Raw genomic sequence first — 14,059 nt, forward strand, 5'->3', positions numbered from 1 at the left:
ATTACATTATTCAAGAATTTCAGCAACATTAGTAGTGCAGCATTTCCTGAAACGGCTACAAGCCATAAACAACCATGGAGAAGTCAGCCTGAGATGCCATTTTGACTCCATCTGTTCAGCAACTAAATAGTGCATGAGAGCCAGTATTCACTCCTACTCAAGAGACAGCAGCTCTGCCACACAATCCAAACCTTGCAAAAGCACTGCCTGGACACTCACCAGATGGCTCTTGTATGCTGGCCACCTACAGCAACAGGCAAGAAGAGGGTGCGAATGACATTCTATGATCAGACCTAACTTAGTAAATTAACCAGGACTCCAAGTTCCTGCTGCAGTTAGTGGAATGACCCAGGCATTTCAGAGACCAATTCACTCCCTTTTCAGTAAATCTCTAAGATAGCAAGGTGCTCATATTAACTGTTCTCTTCCTGCAGTCAGAACGTATGCATGCCTCCTCTCTTGCCATGAAAATACGAGACACAATCTATTCTATGTGGTTGTTTCAGGTTTGTTGTTTTTTAATTCAAATAACTCATTGACATTTTCAACTGCTACTTTTTTTTCTGAAAATAAGCCTTTCCTCTTTAGTGACAAGCTGCACATCTTGCAGTAATTGAAAAAAGGACAGCACCAGATAAGTGCATCCTGTCTGCCTTGAAATAAGTTTGCTACTTCCTTTTCCAAGATAAGAAACATCTGCATACAGGCATTGCTATACAAGAGCTACCTTTCTGTAAGAAAAAGCCTAATTGAAAATTCAAATAGCTTTTATACTTCATGGACATAACCTGGTGTAGCAGCAATTCAGGTAGGTATGTTACAACCTACAAGGGTTGCCATGAGCAACAAGGGGGTGCCATCAAGCTGTCCAAATTACATACAAGAGCTGTCTCTCATTCAGAGACAAATCTCAGTTACCTTTTTATCACCAAGTAATTATAAAACATAAACTACACTCTATATTTATTTTCTTTCCTGTGCTTCCCATATTCTTTTTCTAGCTATTTTTTTCCATCACTTCTCCTCTTCCTATCTGCCATTATTCACACACCAACATCACAAATTTTATCTGCTACACAGCTACTGCTATACACCCCACTCCCCAGCTACCTGTCCCTGCCCTGACTGCAGCCCAATACCGAGTCCCCAGAACCCATCTAGTTCTCCACGTGAGGCAGGTCAGGTCATGCCCCACTTGCTTCACCTGGAGTGGCTTTCTACTGCAGGGACTATTTTGAAGCTGGATGCTCAGGAACATGAGCTGCACGTGGGGTCACATTCTGTCAAAGGGGAGCTGCTCTGTAGCACACAACCAGCCACCACACCTGCCTCGCTCCCCCCACCCCCTTATCTCACTGCATCACTCTCACAGTTTGTGTGACCTGGCCCTTAGGAGATGGACAACGCTGTCTGCTAGAGCTGCCTGCTACCAATCTCCCGGACAAGGAGAGCTGAGGATGCCCTGGGTACATGCCTATGAGACAGACAGATGGCTGTGTTGCCATCCTGCAGGTTTATCCTGCTTTCTCCAACTCACATCTTTGGATTGCCCAGTTCCTCTGCCCATCCCCACTAGTGGAACTTTGACTTCTGTTCTGTTTCTTTACTCCACCTGTGCCATGGCATCAAGACTACCTTGGAGCAGTCTTTAAACAGCTAGGTTTCCTTCCACTCTAACAGTTTATTAAAGAAAACAAAATGCAGCATGAATATAAACTAGTTATTATGGAGGTAGCACTGATGCTCTGAAATCAGACTAAGAATCAGAATAAGTCAATATCAGTTTTCTCCTACAACAAAGTCATTTGTAGCTAGCTGCCTCCCCACTTCAGTAAGTCTCCTAGGCTAAATGCACTCAAGACACCCAAGTTGATGGGTGTTTGTCGCCTTGAAAATCGAGAGGACAAGTATAAACATGTCCTAACCACCAGCTGAGAGAAGCAGAGGAACTCTGGAGGTGATGCAAACCATCATGCAACTATGTCATATAGGAGAACAGAGCAAGGTGCTGCCTGCCATCCTTGTACCAGACCCTTCTGCAACCATTTCAAAGATTTGAACTTGGGAGAAGGCCACAGCCTTTTCTAAGGACATTAAGAGTAGCTCACTCAACAGACAACTCTTCGTGTATTTGGACACCCCACTTTCCAAAGAGAGCTATCTTCCCACCAGCCCAGCCCCTCCAACAGGTGCTCCAGCAGATGCCAGCACCAGAGGGGCAAAGCTGGGAGGAAACCCCTTTCCTGCAGATGCTCCAATGGCTCCTGGCTGCTATCTGGTGACCCAGGCAGGCCCTGGTACCAGCTGCAGCTCCAACAGGAACCCCACCCGGGACCACTGCTGCTCCCCGACACACCCAATACTGCATGGCCTGTCTCCAAATGCTCTTCTTTATTATCTTATCCAAAAACGTCTGAACGCATTTTCATGTGGAAACTCTACAGCAGCACAGCGTCCTAAAGCCACATTCTCCTCCTCAAAAGTGCAATGTGGGGTGGGAGATTTGATTTGTAGAAGTCTGGTGTAGAAATGTAAGCCCCATCACCCAATTAAACAGATAATGTATTACAACTTCTTGTAACTTCATTAATTTACCATCTTCCTTTCTTTAGCCAACAATAACCCCACTGTGTATTTACACATTAAGTTGCTGATTTTAGGTGATAAGGTCCTCTGAACATGTGGCACACTCTTGATCTTTGCCTGAAAAACGACAGCTCCATCCTGTATTTTTCACATTGGTGCAACTGGGGAGCAAAACAAAGTCCACATTTTTCTATTTGACTGAAAATCGTGCCTTACAAATAAGTCACAGAATAAAACATAATGATGACAGCAGGTATGGAAAAAATAATGAGCTTTGAGAGTGGATCAAACAGTTTCCTTAAATAAGCAGCAATTAATTTACATTTCTTCTCCTTGTGCAAATCATAACTTTTGTGTTGTTAGGTTTTTTCTTTCTAGTATTTCTTTTCCAGGTACACATGAGGAAAGTAGGAATGACACTACAACTAAAGAGGCACAGCCACTGAACAGTATGAGTCAGCAATTTTTAAACACAAATAAAATATTCTTTCATTTGTTAGAATGTTCAAATACAATAATTCTTTCATCAATATTGTTAGAACTTATACAGAATTACTTTGTCCAGTTAGTTAAAAAGACATAAGACACTTTGAAGAAATAAGAAAGGAAGGACAAACTTCTTTGGAAAAAGAGAACAAAAATGGAATGCAGAACATTCTTTTAGTATATAACAGGCTTGTATAAAGATTTTGTATCAGCTGTTGGCCAGCCTCATCAAGAATATATGAGAAATAAATCAGCTTGATTTTTTCAGTGAGGAAACTTTTGTATAGATGTCATGGAAAGCTTTCTGAGCATAAGGACAGCTAAGGCCAAGCTACTTTAGGAAGGTTACATATACAGACAAATTAGCAAAAAATAGCAATGTGGGAGGAAAATGACCTCATTATGCCTTACAATGGTGCTAAAAGCCTCCAGTAACTCTCTGTGCCAAATGGAAACAAAAAATGATTGTTTCAAGAGTCAGCAGGTTGGATTAATTTTTACATGAAATAGGCAAAAGCAATATTTTCCATATAAATAATGCACAGTTTAAAACTAATGGCTTTGAAACTTTTTAATGTTGTATTTGCTTTACAATAGCCTTCTCAGATTTAGACTACATTTTGGGAAAATCACAATATAAATTTTCCATACACTCCTCGTATAAGTATTTGGAATGAACATCCGCTAGCTGACAGTACAGTTGTGCATTTATATATGAACTGATCTTCATGACAAAGACAGTTTTCTTAGGACATTTTGATACTTCTTGCCAAAAACTAAGCTACCACTTCACAGTGTAACACTCACTCTTTTCTTTCCACAGTCTAGACAGAAGCAGTGACTCTGTAACTAAGGTTTCCAAATCCTTTCAGTTATAAAACCTCGGTATTAAAATTTCACAACTTTTTAACCAGTGAAACGGTTCTGACCAGGACTCTTAATAACCCCAACCATTTGTTGCAGAAGGCAACACTCAGCAATACAATCAGATTGGCATCTCTGTCCCAGGAGGGCAAATCTTCTTCGAAGTTGGCAAGGTCAGAGGGAGGGGAAAAAAAAAAAAAAAGAAGCAGTGGATGAGTGCTGACCCAGATCACTTTGGTGGTGGTAAAATCCCCATTCACAGTGTTCAGAGATGCCAAGACTTTGTCTAGGGAAATTATTACGGTTTTCTGCTATGGTAACTAGTAACTGCTACTGCCTGGCAAAGTACATCCAAACAATCACACAGGGCATATTATCATAACAAATGGGAGTTTTCATTTACAAACCCAGACGTGCTGTGCTGGTATGGTTATTCCCAGTCACAGGCAGGGGGAAAGGCAAGGAGAAGAGAGATGAGCACATGGACAAGACAGCTTTTCCAGGCAGAATGATGGCCAAGGTGGGGACAGGGCTCAGCTCCTCTAAGCACTATTGCAGCATCTTCTCTTATAGGCTGCATAATTATTTCAGCAGGAAAGGATTTCAAGGGGTACACTGTCCGTCAAAACACATGCAGAAAAGCAGAAGCTGGTAAAGTACCATATATTGCTTATTTCATCATATTCTGCTTGTGAGTTTGGGAGGGGACACAGTGGGCCAGGCTCAGTGGTCCAGTTAGGAGAGCCAGCCTCCAGCACTGACCAACAGCAGCAGAAACAAGGTTTGGGGGGAATTGCAGAAATACAGCAATCATGAAGCAGCCTATCAAGGACTGAAGTCTTTTTTTTTAACAAAAATACGGGAACTAATGTTTCTTTAGAAAGAAAAAAAAATTGCCACACAATCTGCATTATTCAGGAAATCAAACTAGATTATCACAGTCATCACTTCTGGCCTCACAATATATTAATTTTTAAAATATTGTCATTCTCTCTGTTTTTCCCCACGAAGTCCAAGGAACTTAGGAAACCCACCCTTCATCTCCTGGATTTTAGAATACATCTTTCTTTACTAATTCTACAGAAGTCTTGGAAATCAAATACCTTTTTATTTCCAACTTCTGGGAATAATCAAAACTTTGTTCAACACTATGGCTTTTATTCCAACACACATAAATAGCTTCTTGACTTGCACAAAACCTGAAACCACTTTAATCAATCAGCTATATATAGTCTGGATAAATACTGAGTCTGAGATACTGGGTATACAGCCAATCCTGTGCTATTTGCTAATACTTTGATCTAATTTCACATCATATTAAGAAGAAATGAAAAATGTCCTGGTGAGGACGAAGGCAACAGTAAAGAAATGACAGCATGTAAAAGCCAGAGAATATGTACATTAGCTAAAAATTCAACTCGTTCCAAAAATGTTTCAAAAGACAGAAATACACATAGAGTTATCACAAAATAAGACACAAATATCCATATATTTGTTATTATGTTACTCCCACAGGATCTCACTCCTGATTTTCCAGAAATCTACCACTATATAAAGTATATTTAATAGCATTAGTAGACAGCACTACAGCCTCACTGCGTGGGTAACACACTGCTCCATTTTCTATGCAATCATTATGGTACAGGTGATTTATGTCTGTGCAACAGAAAGGGCTATTCTGTAGAAATATCACAGGAAATGACACACAGGAAATAAACCAACACAGACATCTTACAATCATTTCCTAAGCTCTAGGACGGCAATCTGCTGAACTCCTGAAACAACCCAGATGCTGCTGATGCAAGGAATGAACAAGCACCAAAAAGGCTTCCCTCTTCCCAGGCTTCTGGGTCCCAAGAGGAGAAAAGGATGAACGAGGCAACAAGGTATGGAGTAGTTGGTTATTTGCGACCTGGAAATATGCTTTATTGGGTACTAGCTGCTCAGTCCTGCCCTGGTTCATCTATCTACGGTGGGTATGGACAGATGGGGGAGGCCTGCAACGGCTGTGAAAACAAGAAAACTGAAGATTAATATGTGGTGAAGGCTCACGTAATGGCTGGGGAAAAGGTCATATGGAGGCAAAGTTGCAGCGAGCCTCATGCCAAAGTTTTCTCTTCTTCCTCCCTCATGATCGGAGGATTATAAGAAAAATGAAAACAGACTTTAGCAGGTCCTGCACTGATAGGACAAGGGCTATTTGTTCTAACCTAAAGGAGAGATTCAGGCTAGATATAAGGAAGAAATTTTTATATGAGTGTGGTGAAACACTGGATTGCCCAGAGAGGTGGTAGATGCCCCATTCCTGGCAACATTCAAGGCCAGGTTTGGACAGAGCTCTGAGCAATTTGATCTAGTTGAGGATGTCCCTGCTCATTGCAGAGGAGTAGAGTTTTAAGGGTGATCTCTAAAAGTCTCTTTCAACCAAAACATTTCCATTATTCTGTGATTCTATGAACTAACCCTAGCACAATTCACATAACATCCTGTTAGCATGTGTTATTCTGCTAAGGCTCAAAAGCATCTGTTCCCTTCCCACCAGCTCCAACTGTGTCAGGTAATGGATAGAGTAAAAATTCAGTTCCTGTCCTCAACAGCACTTATTAATTCAGGTTACAGAAAAATATCAACAGATGCAAAGAAATAATTGCGTTTCAGTCAGGTTTGCCAATGTGCAACAGAAGACCACATCCTGGAAACCAAATGAACTCAGTAACATTTTAACATGAATTTTATTAAGGGAATGCTAGGACATGCCTCATGAGGATTTAACTGAATGCACAGTATAGAAAACTGCTTTCCATCCAAGTAAATTTTACCAGTTAAAAGTAGTCAGAAAATGAAGAAATATCTCAGCATACTATTTCATTATTATTCAATATTCTACTATTCCCACCCACCCTTACTGATACAGCCTTTTAATGGAAAATGATATATATGAAAGTCACATATGCAGATCTCTTTACAGTATATTAAAAAACATCTGACATTGGTGTCATAGGCTAAGAATCTATGAGACATCCATAGAACATTATTTTCTATGGAAAATAGAGCAAAACTATTCTACACTAATTTTAATACACCGGGGTCTACACAAGCAGATTACACTGACTTTAAATGTAATTATTTCTTGCAATTCTTTTTCTTATCCACTAAAGGAATTAGCAGAGCTGTTTCAAGACTGCAATCAGGAGAACATCCATGTCATTCCATAACACTTTTTTTTAATTCAGACAGATGTTTTCCTCCAAAGTTTTCATTATTCATAAATAATACCTGTTTTATGACTGTATAACTTAAGATACTGTTAATTTTTCTCTTAAGTTAGTTAGTCTGCCAGTAAAAACGCCCTTTCCTGTACACCATTAAAAAAAAAAAAAAAAAAAAAAAAGGAAGTTAGGAAGTTTTGAGAAAAATCAGTACAAAATTTGCTGTAATTGCATGAAACTTCCCACTGCAAAAATAAATATGATTTTCTTAAGGTAACTGAAGAAAGATACATAATACTTAGGCTATTGCCTACAAATCAAGGAATTGTAAAATACACAAATGCTGCACTAACACTCAAAATACCCTAAAACACTGGGTGAAATCTTGGTTTCATTAAAGCTCATGTCAAACTTCCTGCTAGCATCAACAGAATTTCATCCATTGTGCCAACTAAGAAAATAGGAAAGGCTTGGAGATAGACAACTAAAATAATAAATAAGATTGCTTTAATCACTACTTCTGATGTCTTTGACCATGCAATTTCTGTCCCTCCCCCTGCTATGCCAACAAGCTGAAGGTTCAGTGCCTGGGTAGTTGATTTATCACTCCCTGTGACAAAGCTTTGGACATTGCCCTTCCCACTGTTTCATGCCCAGAAAAACACAACACAGCAGCTCTTGCACCAGTTGCATTTTAATAGTGCAGGAAAAGATCCACAGCATTAAAACTCAGTTTTGCAGTGACTCATCCAAGAGCACTGCACTTCCTAAAACTGGGTGTCTTGGTGGTTTGTTGGTTAGCTGGTTGGTTGGGTTTTTTTAAGGTTTGAGGTAAGTTCCTCAGTGATCCGTGTGCAAGGGATCTTGCAGGAGAGTGGGAGGCACCATTTGGCTCTGGTCCCAAGTCAAAGGGTTTTGCAACTATATTGTCACCTCTTCAGATATGCTGCGGAGGCTTCAAGGGAACAGCACTTCTGGAAATCACATGGCTCGATAAGTCCAACGTGAGAAACATACCTAAAGGCCAAGTATCTTTTATGATATACTGGACTCCAGTGACAACTGTTATTTATAGACAGGCTCCCCACTCTGGGCAACCTAAACAGCAGCTGTATCCGTGTATGAAGAGCAGAGCTTTCACATAAGGCCTCAAAGTATAAGTTAAGGCAACATTTACTGGCCCAGACACCTGAAAACCAACTTCTACAATACTGCAGGAATATCTACCAGAATAGCATCACTACAAGGAATTGCAGTGAATTCCAATACTAGTACTCTAGTACTAGTATTATGCATTGTATTTTTCTTTCTGAAAAATAAAAAGTATTTTAAACTAGGTTTATAAAAACTTCAAATTTGGAGCACCTGTTCAATTCAATCAATAATTATTTTTCCATGCCAACAACAGGCAGGCAGAACAGTAATTAAGATTTCAGTTCACATAAATGCATGTAACATTTGCACTGGATTAAGCACCAAGCTTGCTTGCAACAGCAAATACAAAGAGGCAATGTTTTCTTAAATGTTATCCTTTAGAGCAATGAGATTCCCTATAAATTTCTTTTTAATACTGTCCACAATGATCTCATAAGACATATAAGCTTTACAAGGCATAAGCATGCTAAGAAATACTGACTCAGTTTTGAAGTGAAGAGTCTCAGTATCCACTACCCATGATTTTCTTTTCTGGATCTCCAATTTCCAAGATCATTTTGCTATCCTATTTAATATTATTCTGTATTACACAGTCATTGATTTCAAAATGTCATTCTCCAATATGAAAGTATAACGTGGTTTTCAAGAAACTACTCTATATGCAAATTCAGCTGGCAAATATTGCAGGGAATATTTGATGTTTGTCATTTAAAGTAAAAAAAAGAGACCTCTCTGATAGATCAGGGTAGAAGACAATACACCAATAGATCACGCTGTAAGATCTCCCAGGACACAGGAATGGTGGAGCACAAATGAGTCCATCCTCGATCAGGGATGTACATCTCTGAACAAAGAGCAGCAGCTGTGAGAACACAGCAAGGATGTCCACAGACTGTTGATGACCGTGCTACGGCTCAGGTGGAAGAACAAGCATCTATCCAGACTAACAGTGACCTCAGTAAAATGCCTCTCAGAGTAATATAAACACAAATACTCTTTCTGCTCCTGTGCTCACACACAGAGCACCAATGTTTCTACTGAAGGCCAGGCCATACCGACCAGGAAAAACCTGGGGCAATGCTCTCTGTATATCAGCTGCACTACCAACAGACACCTTGCCCCTGTCACCTCATGTTACAGCAGGGGAGGATGGGCTCTCCAGAATGATGGATGAGCTGCATCTCACTGCTGCAGAGTGAGAGCAGACACACTGCTAACTATGCCAGCAGGGTCACAGGTCAGCACCCTGGGAAATAGTGTTCTCCCTCCCATGGTACCATGGTTCAGGGACCACGGTCGCAACAGCTCCACAGGGAAAAGGTGACACTTTGATCCTTTCATCCCAGTACTCTGTCAGCAGTGCCAGCTCACAGAGGTGTCAAACCGAACACACATAATAGGGAGAGCTGCCCTGTTCTTGGAGGTTAGCATCCTTAAACTTTATCAGGCATGCCTAACTTCTTAGTGCCATCTTTAGTAAGGCTGGTGATCCTTGCTGACGGTGTAGACCAGCTGTGGATGTGCACGGGCATATGTAGGCCATGGTGCACAAGGCTGTGACAGAGAACACCAAGGAAACAGGGAAAGCAATGTACAACTAGGAAATAAGGGCAGGCAGTAACTTCAGATAGCTAGCTTTGGAGATCTTACCTTGAAGCCTTTAGGGCCTTATATATTTCTTATGAGATAATACTGCAAAAAATGCATACACCAGATTGATCTTCTTAGGAAATCAGTTTCTTAGTAAATTACTGAGTTTATCTATTGTTGTCTGTCAATAAGAAATTGTTTCCTGGATACAGAGCTCAACAGCAGGCCACAAAACTTCTATCAGTACACAAAAGTTTTCTTCTGCTTCCTCAGACTTTGAACATTTTCTTTTGTATACTACACATGAACAGGCACAGGAGCTTGTCCAAATAGCCACAAAGTCTCTTTCTGCAATGTCTCTATTTAATTTTTGTATAAAGGCTGAATGCATGCTGTTGGTACCAACATTATATATTACTGAAAGAGTTTTTAAGATTACTCCATTCCATAGTTTTCATCAAGACACTGGTGGATCGTCTTTCACATTTGATTTGATTCCCGATCATTCTATCACAAATTTGGTGGAATTTTTTCCCTCCTTAGTCTACAAACTTGTTTGGCATTTTCTCCTTCAACCAACCACATGAGCAACACTTCCACTTGCAAAGGAGGTAAATAACCAGGCCTTGCTTTAATTACATTAACCTGGAATAATTTGTTGCAAAAGTCTACAGATATATAGGGTGCTGCCCCTTTCTAGGCATTCTCTAGGCTAGTAAACCAGTGCAAGGCCTTCGCAGGTTATCAATGCCTTCCTCATGAGCTTAAGTTTTAATCCAGCACTGTCACCCAAACATACTTTGCTTGAATACTTCAAGAGGTCCAAGCAGTTACTGACACTAACAGAGCCTGCACAGTTCTGCCTGTATGGGTGGCTGCTGTAACAAAATTCAACTACAAAAATGTAGGAACAATCAAACTCGTTGCTGCAATTCATAGAGTAATTTCAGGTTGAAAAGCTGAACAGATGGCATTTGTGAGCTTTATTCAATATCTTTGACTTTTTAATTAGATTCCTGTTCGTGTCAGTCTGCTGGTTTACAGCAGGAGACCCCAGATTTCAAAGTAACCTTAGGAATCCCATTGCTCTGTTTGATAGAAACCACTATGCCAGGAAACTGCTGCAGGCACAGCTCCTGCTGCTTCCACCACAGGAACTCATCAGCAGGTAATTAAAAGAACCAAATTAAAGGGATAGTCCAAAAATGCAGCTACGCCTTAGCCAAAATGCAAATTAGAGCTTTAATGCACCACACTGCTTTATAATTTTAGGATGCTTTTGGTGTGTTTATCATTAAGAATCTGTACGCCATAATCTTCTCCTTCATGCCTTCACGTGGTTCGCAAATTCACCTTCTGCCCCTGACAAGCTCACGCTGGGCTGTCATTGCTTTTTGGGAAGCCGCATGTGAGCAAAATGAAACAAAACATACTGACTGCTAAAAAGCTTAAGAACTTGCAAGGGAATAAACTGTGCATTCCTCCCAAAGCACTGAAACATGGCAAAAAGACACCTAAACAGACAGTAGTGTCATTAAATTTTAGAATAAGGTTCAATACTTCCTTTTATCAACACAGGTCAAAGAAAACCAATCAATCAAAAAAAAAAAAAAACCACCCCAAAACACCCCCACAAGCCCCCCAACAGATTGACTATTATAGCAAATTTAACTAAATATAGCAAATTTGAACTTTTACGAGTGCTGCAGTGCATAAAATCTCAGTGACACTTTTAACCTATGGCAATAAAGAATGGCACAACACACTGGAATAGTAAGTCTAATCGTATCAATCAATGGCACAGTTTCACAGCTGTCCTTTTATCAAAATCAATTAGAAATTGACTATTTTTGAGTTGTTTCTTTGTATTACTTTTCCTTTTTGAGAAGGGAAACTCCAGAATTCAGAAGACCTTCTAGACCTGTTGTAATCGTGGTCAGCAGAACACTGACCACACCTCCAAATCCATTTTAATTTTATAATAAATGTATAATTTATACATTTATTATATTATATATATAATTTATCCTGAATGTATAAGCTAGTATTAAAAACAGTCTGTTTTAGAGAAGGATGGGCCAAATACTCCGCTAGTCAAACAACTGCATATGCAGAGTTTGTGCATATTTACTTCTGCAGCAACAGTGCCCTAAATCCCTTGCATGTGGCAAAACTCTAAGTTGTTAAAAAATGTAACAATGCTCCATTATGAACTAATTTTAAAGAGATGAGTGGGTTACAAAGTAAACTGAGCGCACAGGTATGAATTTTTAAGTGTTTGAATAATATCTAACAATCCAGTCTAATAATCACCTGCCCAGTATGTGTCCATCGGGGGGGGGAAAACCCTGTAACTCTGCAACAGATTTCCCTTGTTTATTCAGCCCAATTTTGCCCCAAAATATTTTGTCAGGAAAGAAGAACAATTCTGTCCTAGCATGGAATGAGTCTGAATCCCTCTGGAACTGCATCCCTTGCCAGTGGATGTGATTGCATCAGACAAACTCCTGGAGAATGAGAATGAACAGGATGTGTTGAGGCCTAACCGTTTTCCTTCTCTGTGATGTCCAAACTGCTCATAGGCCTTAACTTCCTAAAAGGTGGCAGTGGATTCCTGCTACAAAGTCCAAACAAAGTCTGAATTTTGTGATAACTAGTAGCATACATGGTGTAGTAGATAGCACGGTATTAACAACCATGTCAAGTTTATTCTGTTAGTAACAGGAAACTGCTGAAGCAATTAAAAATAATGAAAATTGAATAAACACTCTCATCACCTGTTTACAAAACATCATGATTAAGTCTTTTAAAATCTCTAAAACAACTCTAAACAATTATCTCAGATGACAAAACTAAACAGGATGGAGGAAACTTGCCCTATCATAAACTCAGTTGTACCAGATCTTTCAAACTCTCTCCTTTAGGTGAGATATGAGGAGTAGGGCTCTCTTTGCTGATAATTTTCTGTCTAATTCTGGAGCAATGCACTCTACACCAGAAACTGCTCATCCATTCCCTCTCATTTGATAAATTTACCACATCATAACGCTCTTGTGAGCTAAGCAGAAAAAAGCCTAAACCCCTCCCTTTCCCTGCTAAGTATAGAAAACTATATCTCTGCTGTTTACAGATTTGGAGGCTTGTCTGACTGAAGTTGTGTAAATACAATCTATTTTGAAGTCACAAGCATTAATATTTGGATTAATGCCTTGAAAGAAACAGTTCACATAGCCTACATTTCTCCCTGTGATGATGTTCTCTATTGGTTGATTCTAAAGCCTCAAAAACACCCAACCAATATGAAACATTAAGATCCAGGGACTAAAACAAATTTTAACCTGGTTCTATCTGGCTCTTGGCCTATAATGTTTCATAATGCAATTTACCCACTCAGAAATAAACAAACCAACAAAAAACCCAAACAAACCTTGCATAACTTATTTGCTCTCTAAATATCTTGTTTCCCTCTGCATCATGAGTGAAAGCACAGAAAGGGGCTGAGGTGTCCTTGTGGCTTCACAAGCTGAAGAACTTCTTGCTGGAAGTCCCTATTTTCGTAGTGCTGGCAATCTGAAAAACAAAAATTGTTTTGTTAACACTTGTATCCCTAGATACAGAAAATAGAAATAAGGTTTGTTCTGAACCACTGCCAACTACATCATTAATCTCTCCTATGAACAAGCCAACAGCTCTCATGCAAAAAAAAAAAAAAATCTCGAAACATCACTCAATTCATACTACACTTATGCATTCTGCACTGACTGCTCACAGCTAAAAACTTCTTTCTGTGTACAAATGGAAAATAGAAACCAGTAAAACAACACATTACAACCACGTACTTTGAGAAGAGCTGTTGTTAAGCTGTCCAGCTTTCCATCTAGGAAACATTCAACCAGGAAAGGTGGCTTGAAATAGGCCAGCACCATCACAGTCCCTTTTCTACAGTGGTGGCCCTAACCACAAACTATGCCTGTACCATAATAGGATTGCCTGTTTCCATATGTTCATATTTAAAGCTTCTATCAAATCCCAGCCAGGACCTCTACAAAATATCTGCACATCAGGTACAAAGATCTCCCATGGAAATTCTCTTGCACCAACCAAGCCAGGCTCTGAAAAGCCAGAAACTGCTTTTGAGGAGACTGATGTGGAGCAATCAGCTGCTCCTT

General features: G+C 39.8%; 1 protein-coding gene across 1 annotated transcript in view; it reads right to left on the reverse strand.

Moving 5' to 3' along the window:
- TIAM2 (TIAM Rac1 associated GEF 2) overlaps positions 1–14,059 on the reverse strand; it is a 165,919-nt gene that overhangs the window by 122,233 nt on the left and 29,627 nt on the right. The window contains exon 2 of the mRNA XM_053937337.1: positions 13,318–13,460. The gene's annotated coding sequence lies outside the window, so the exon portion shown is untranslated. The remainder of the gene's footprint in view (positions 1–13,317; positions 13,461–14,059) is intronic.

The sequence above is a fragment of the Vidua chalybeata genome, chromosome 3 (genome assembly GCF_026979565.1).
Source record: "Vidua chalybeata isolate OUT-0048 chromosome 3, bVidCha1 merged haplotype, whole genome shotgun sequence".
Lineage (NCBI taxonomy): Eukaryota > Metazoa > Chordata > Aves > Passeriformes > Viduidae > Vidua > Vidua chalybeata.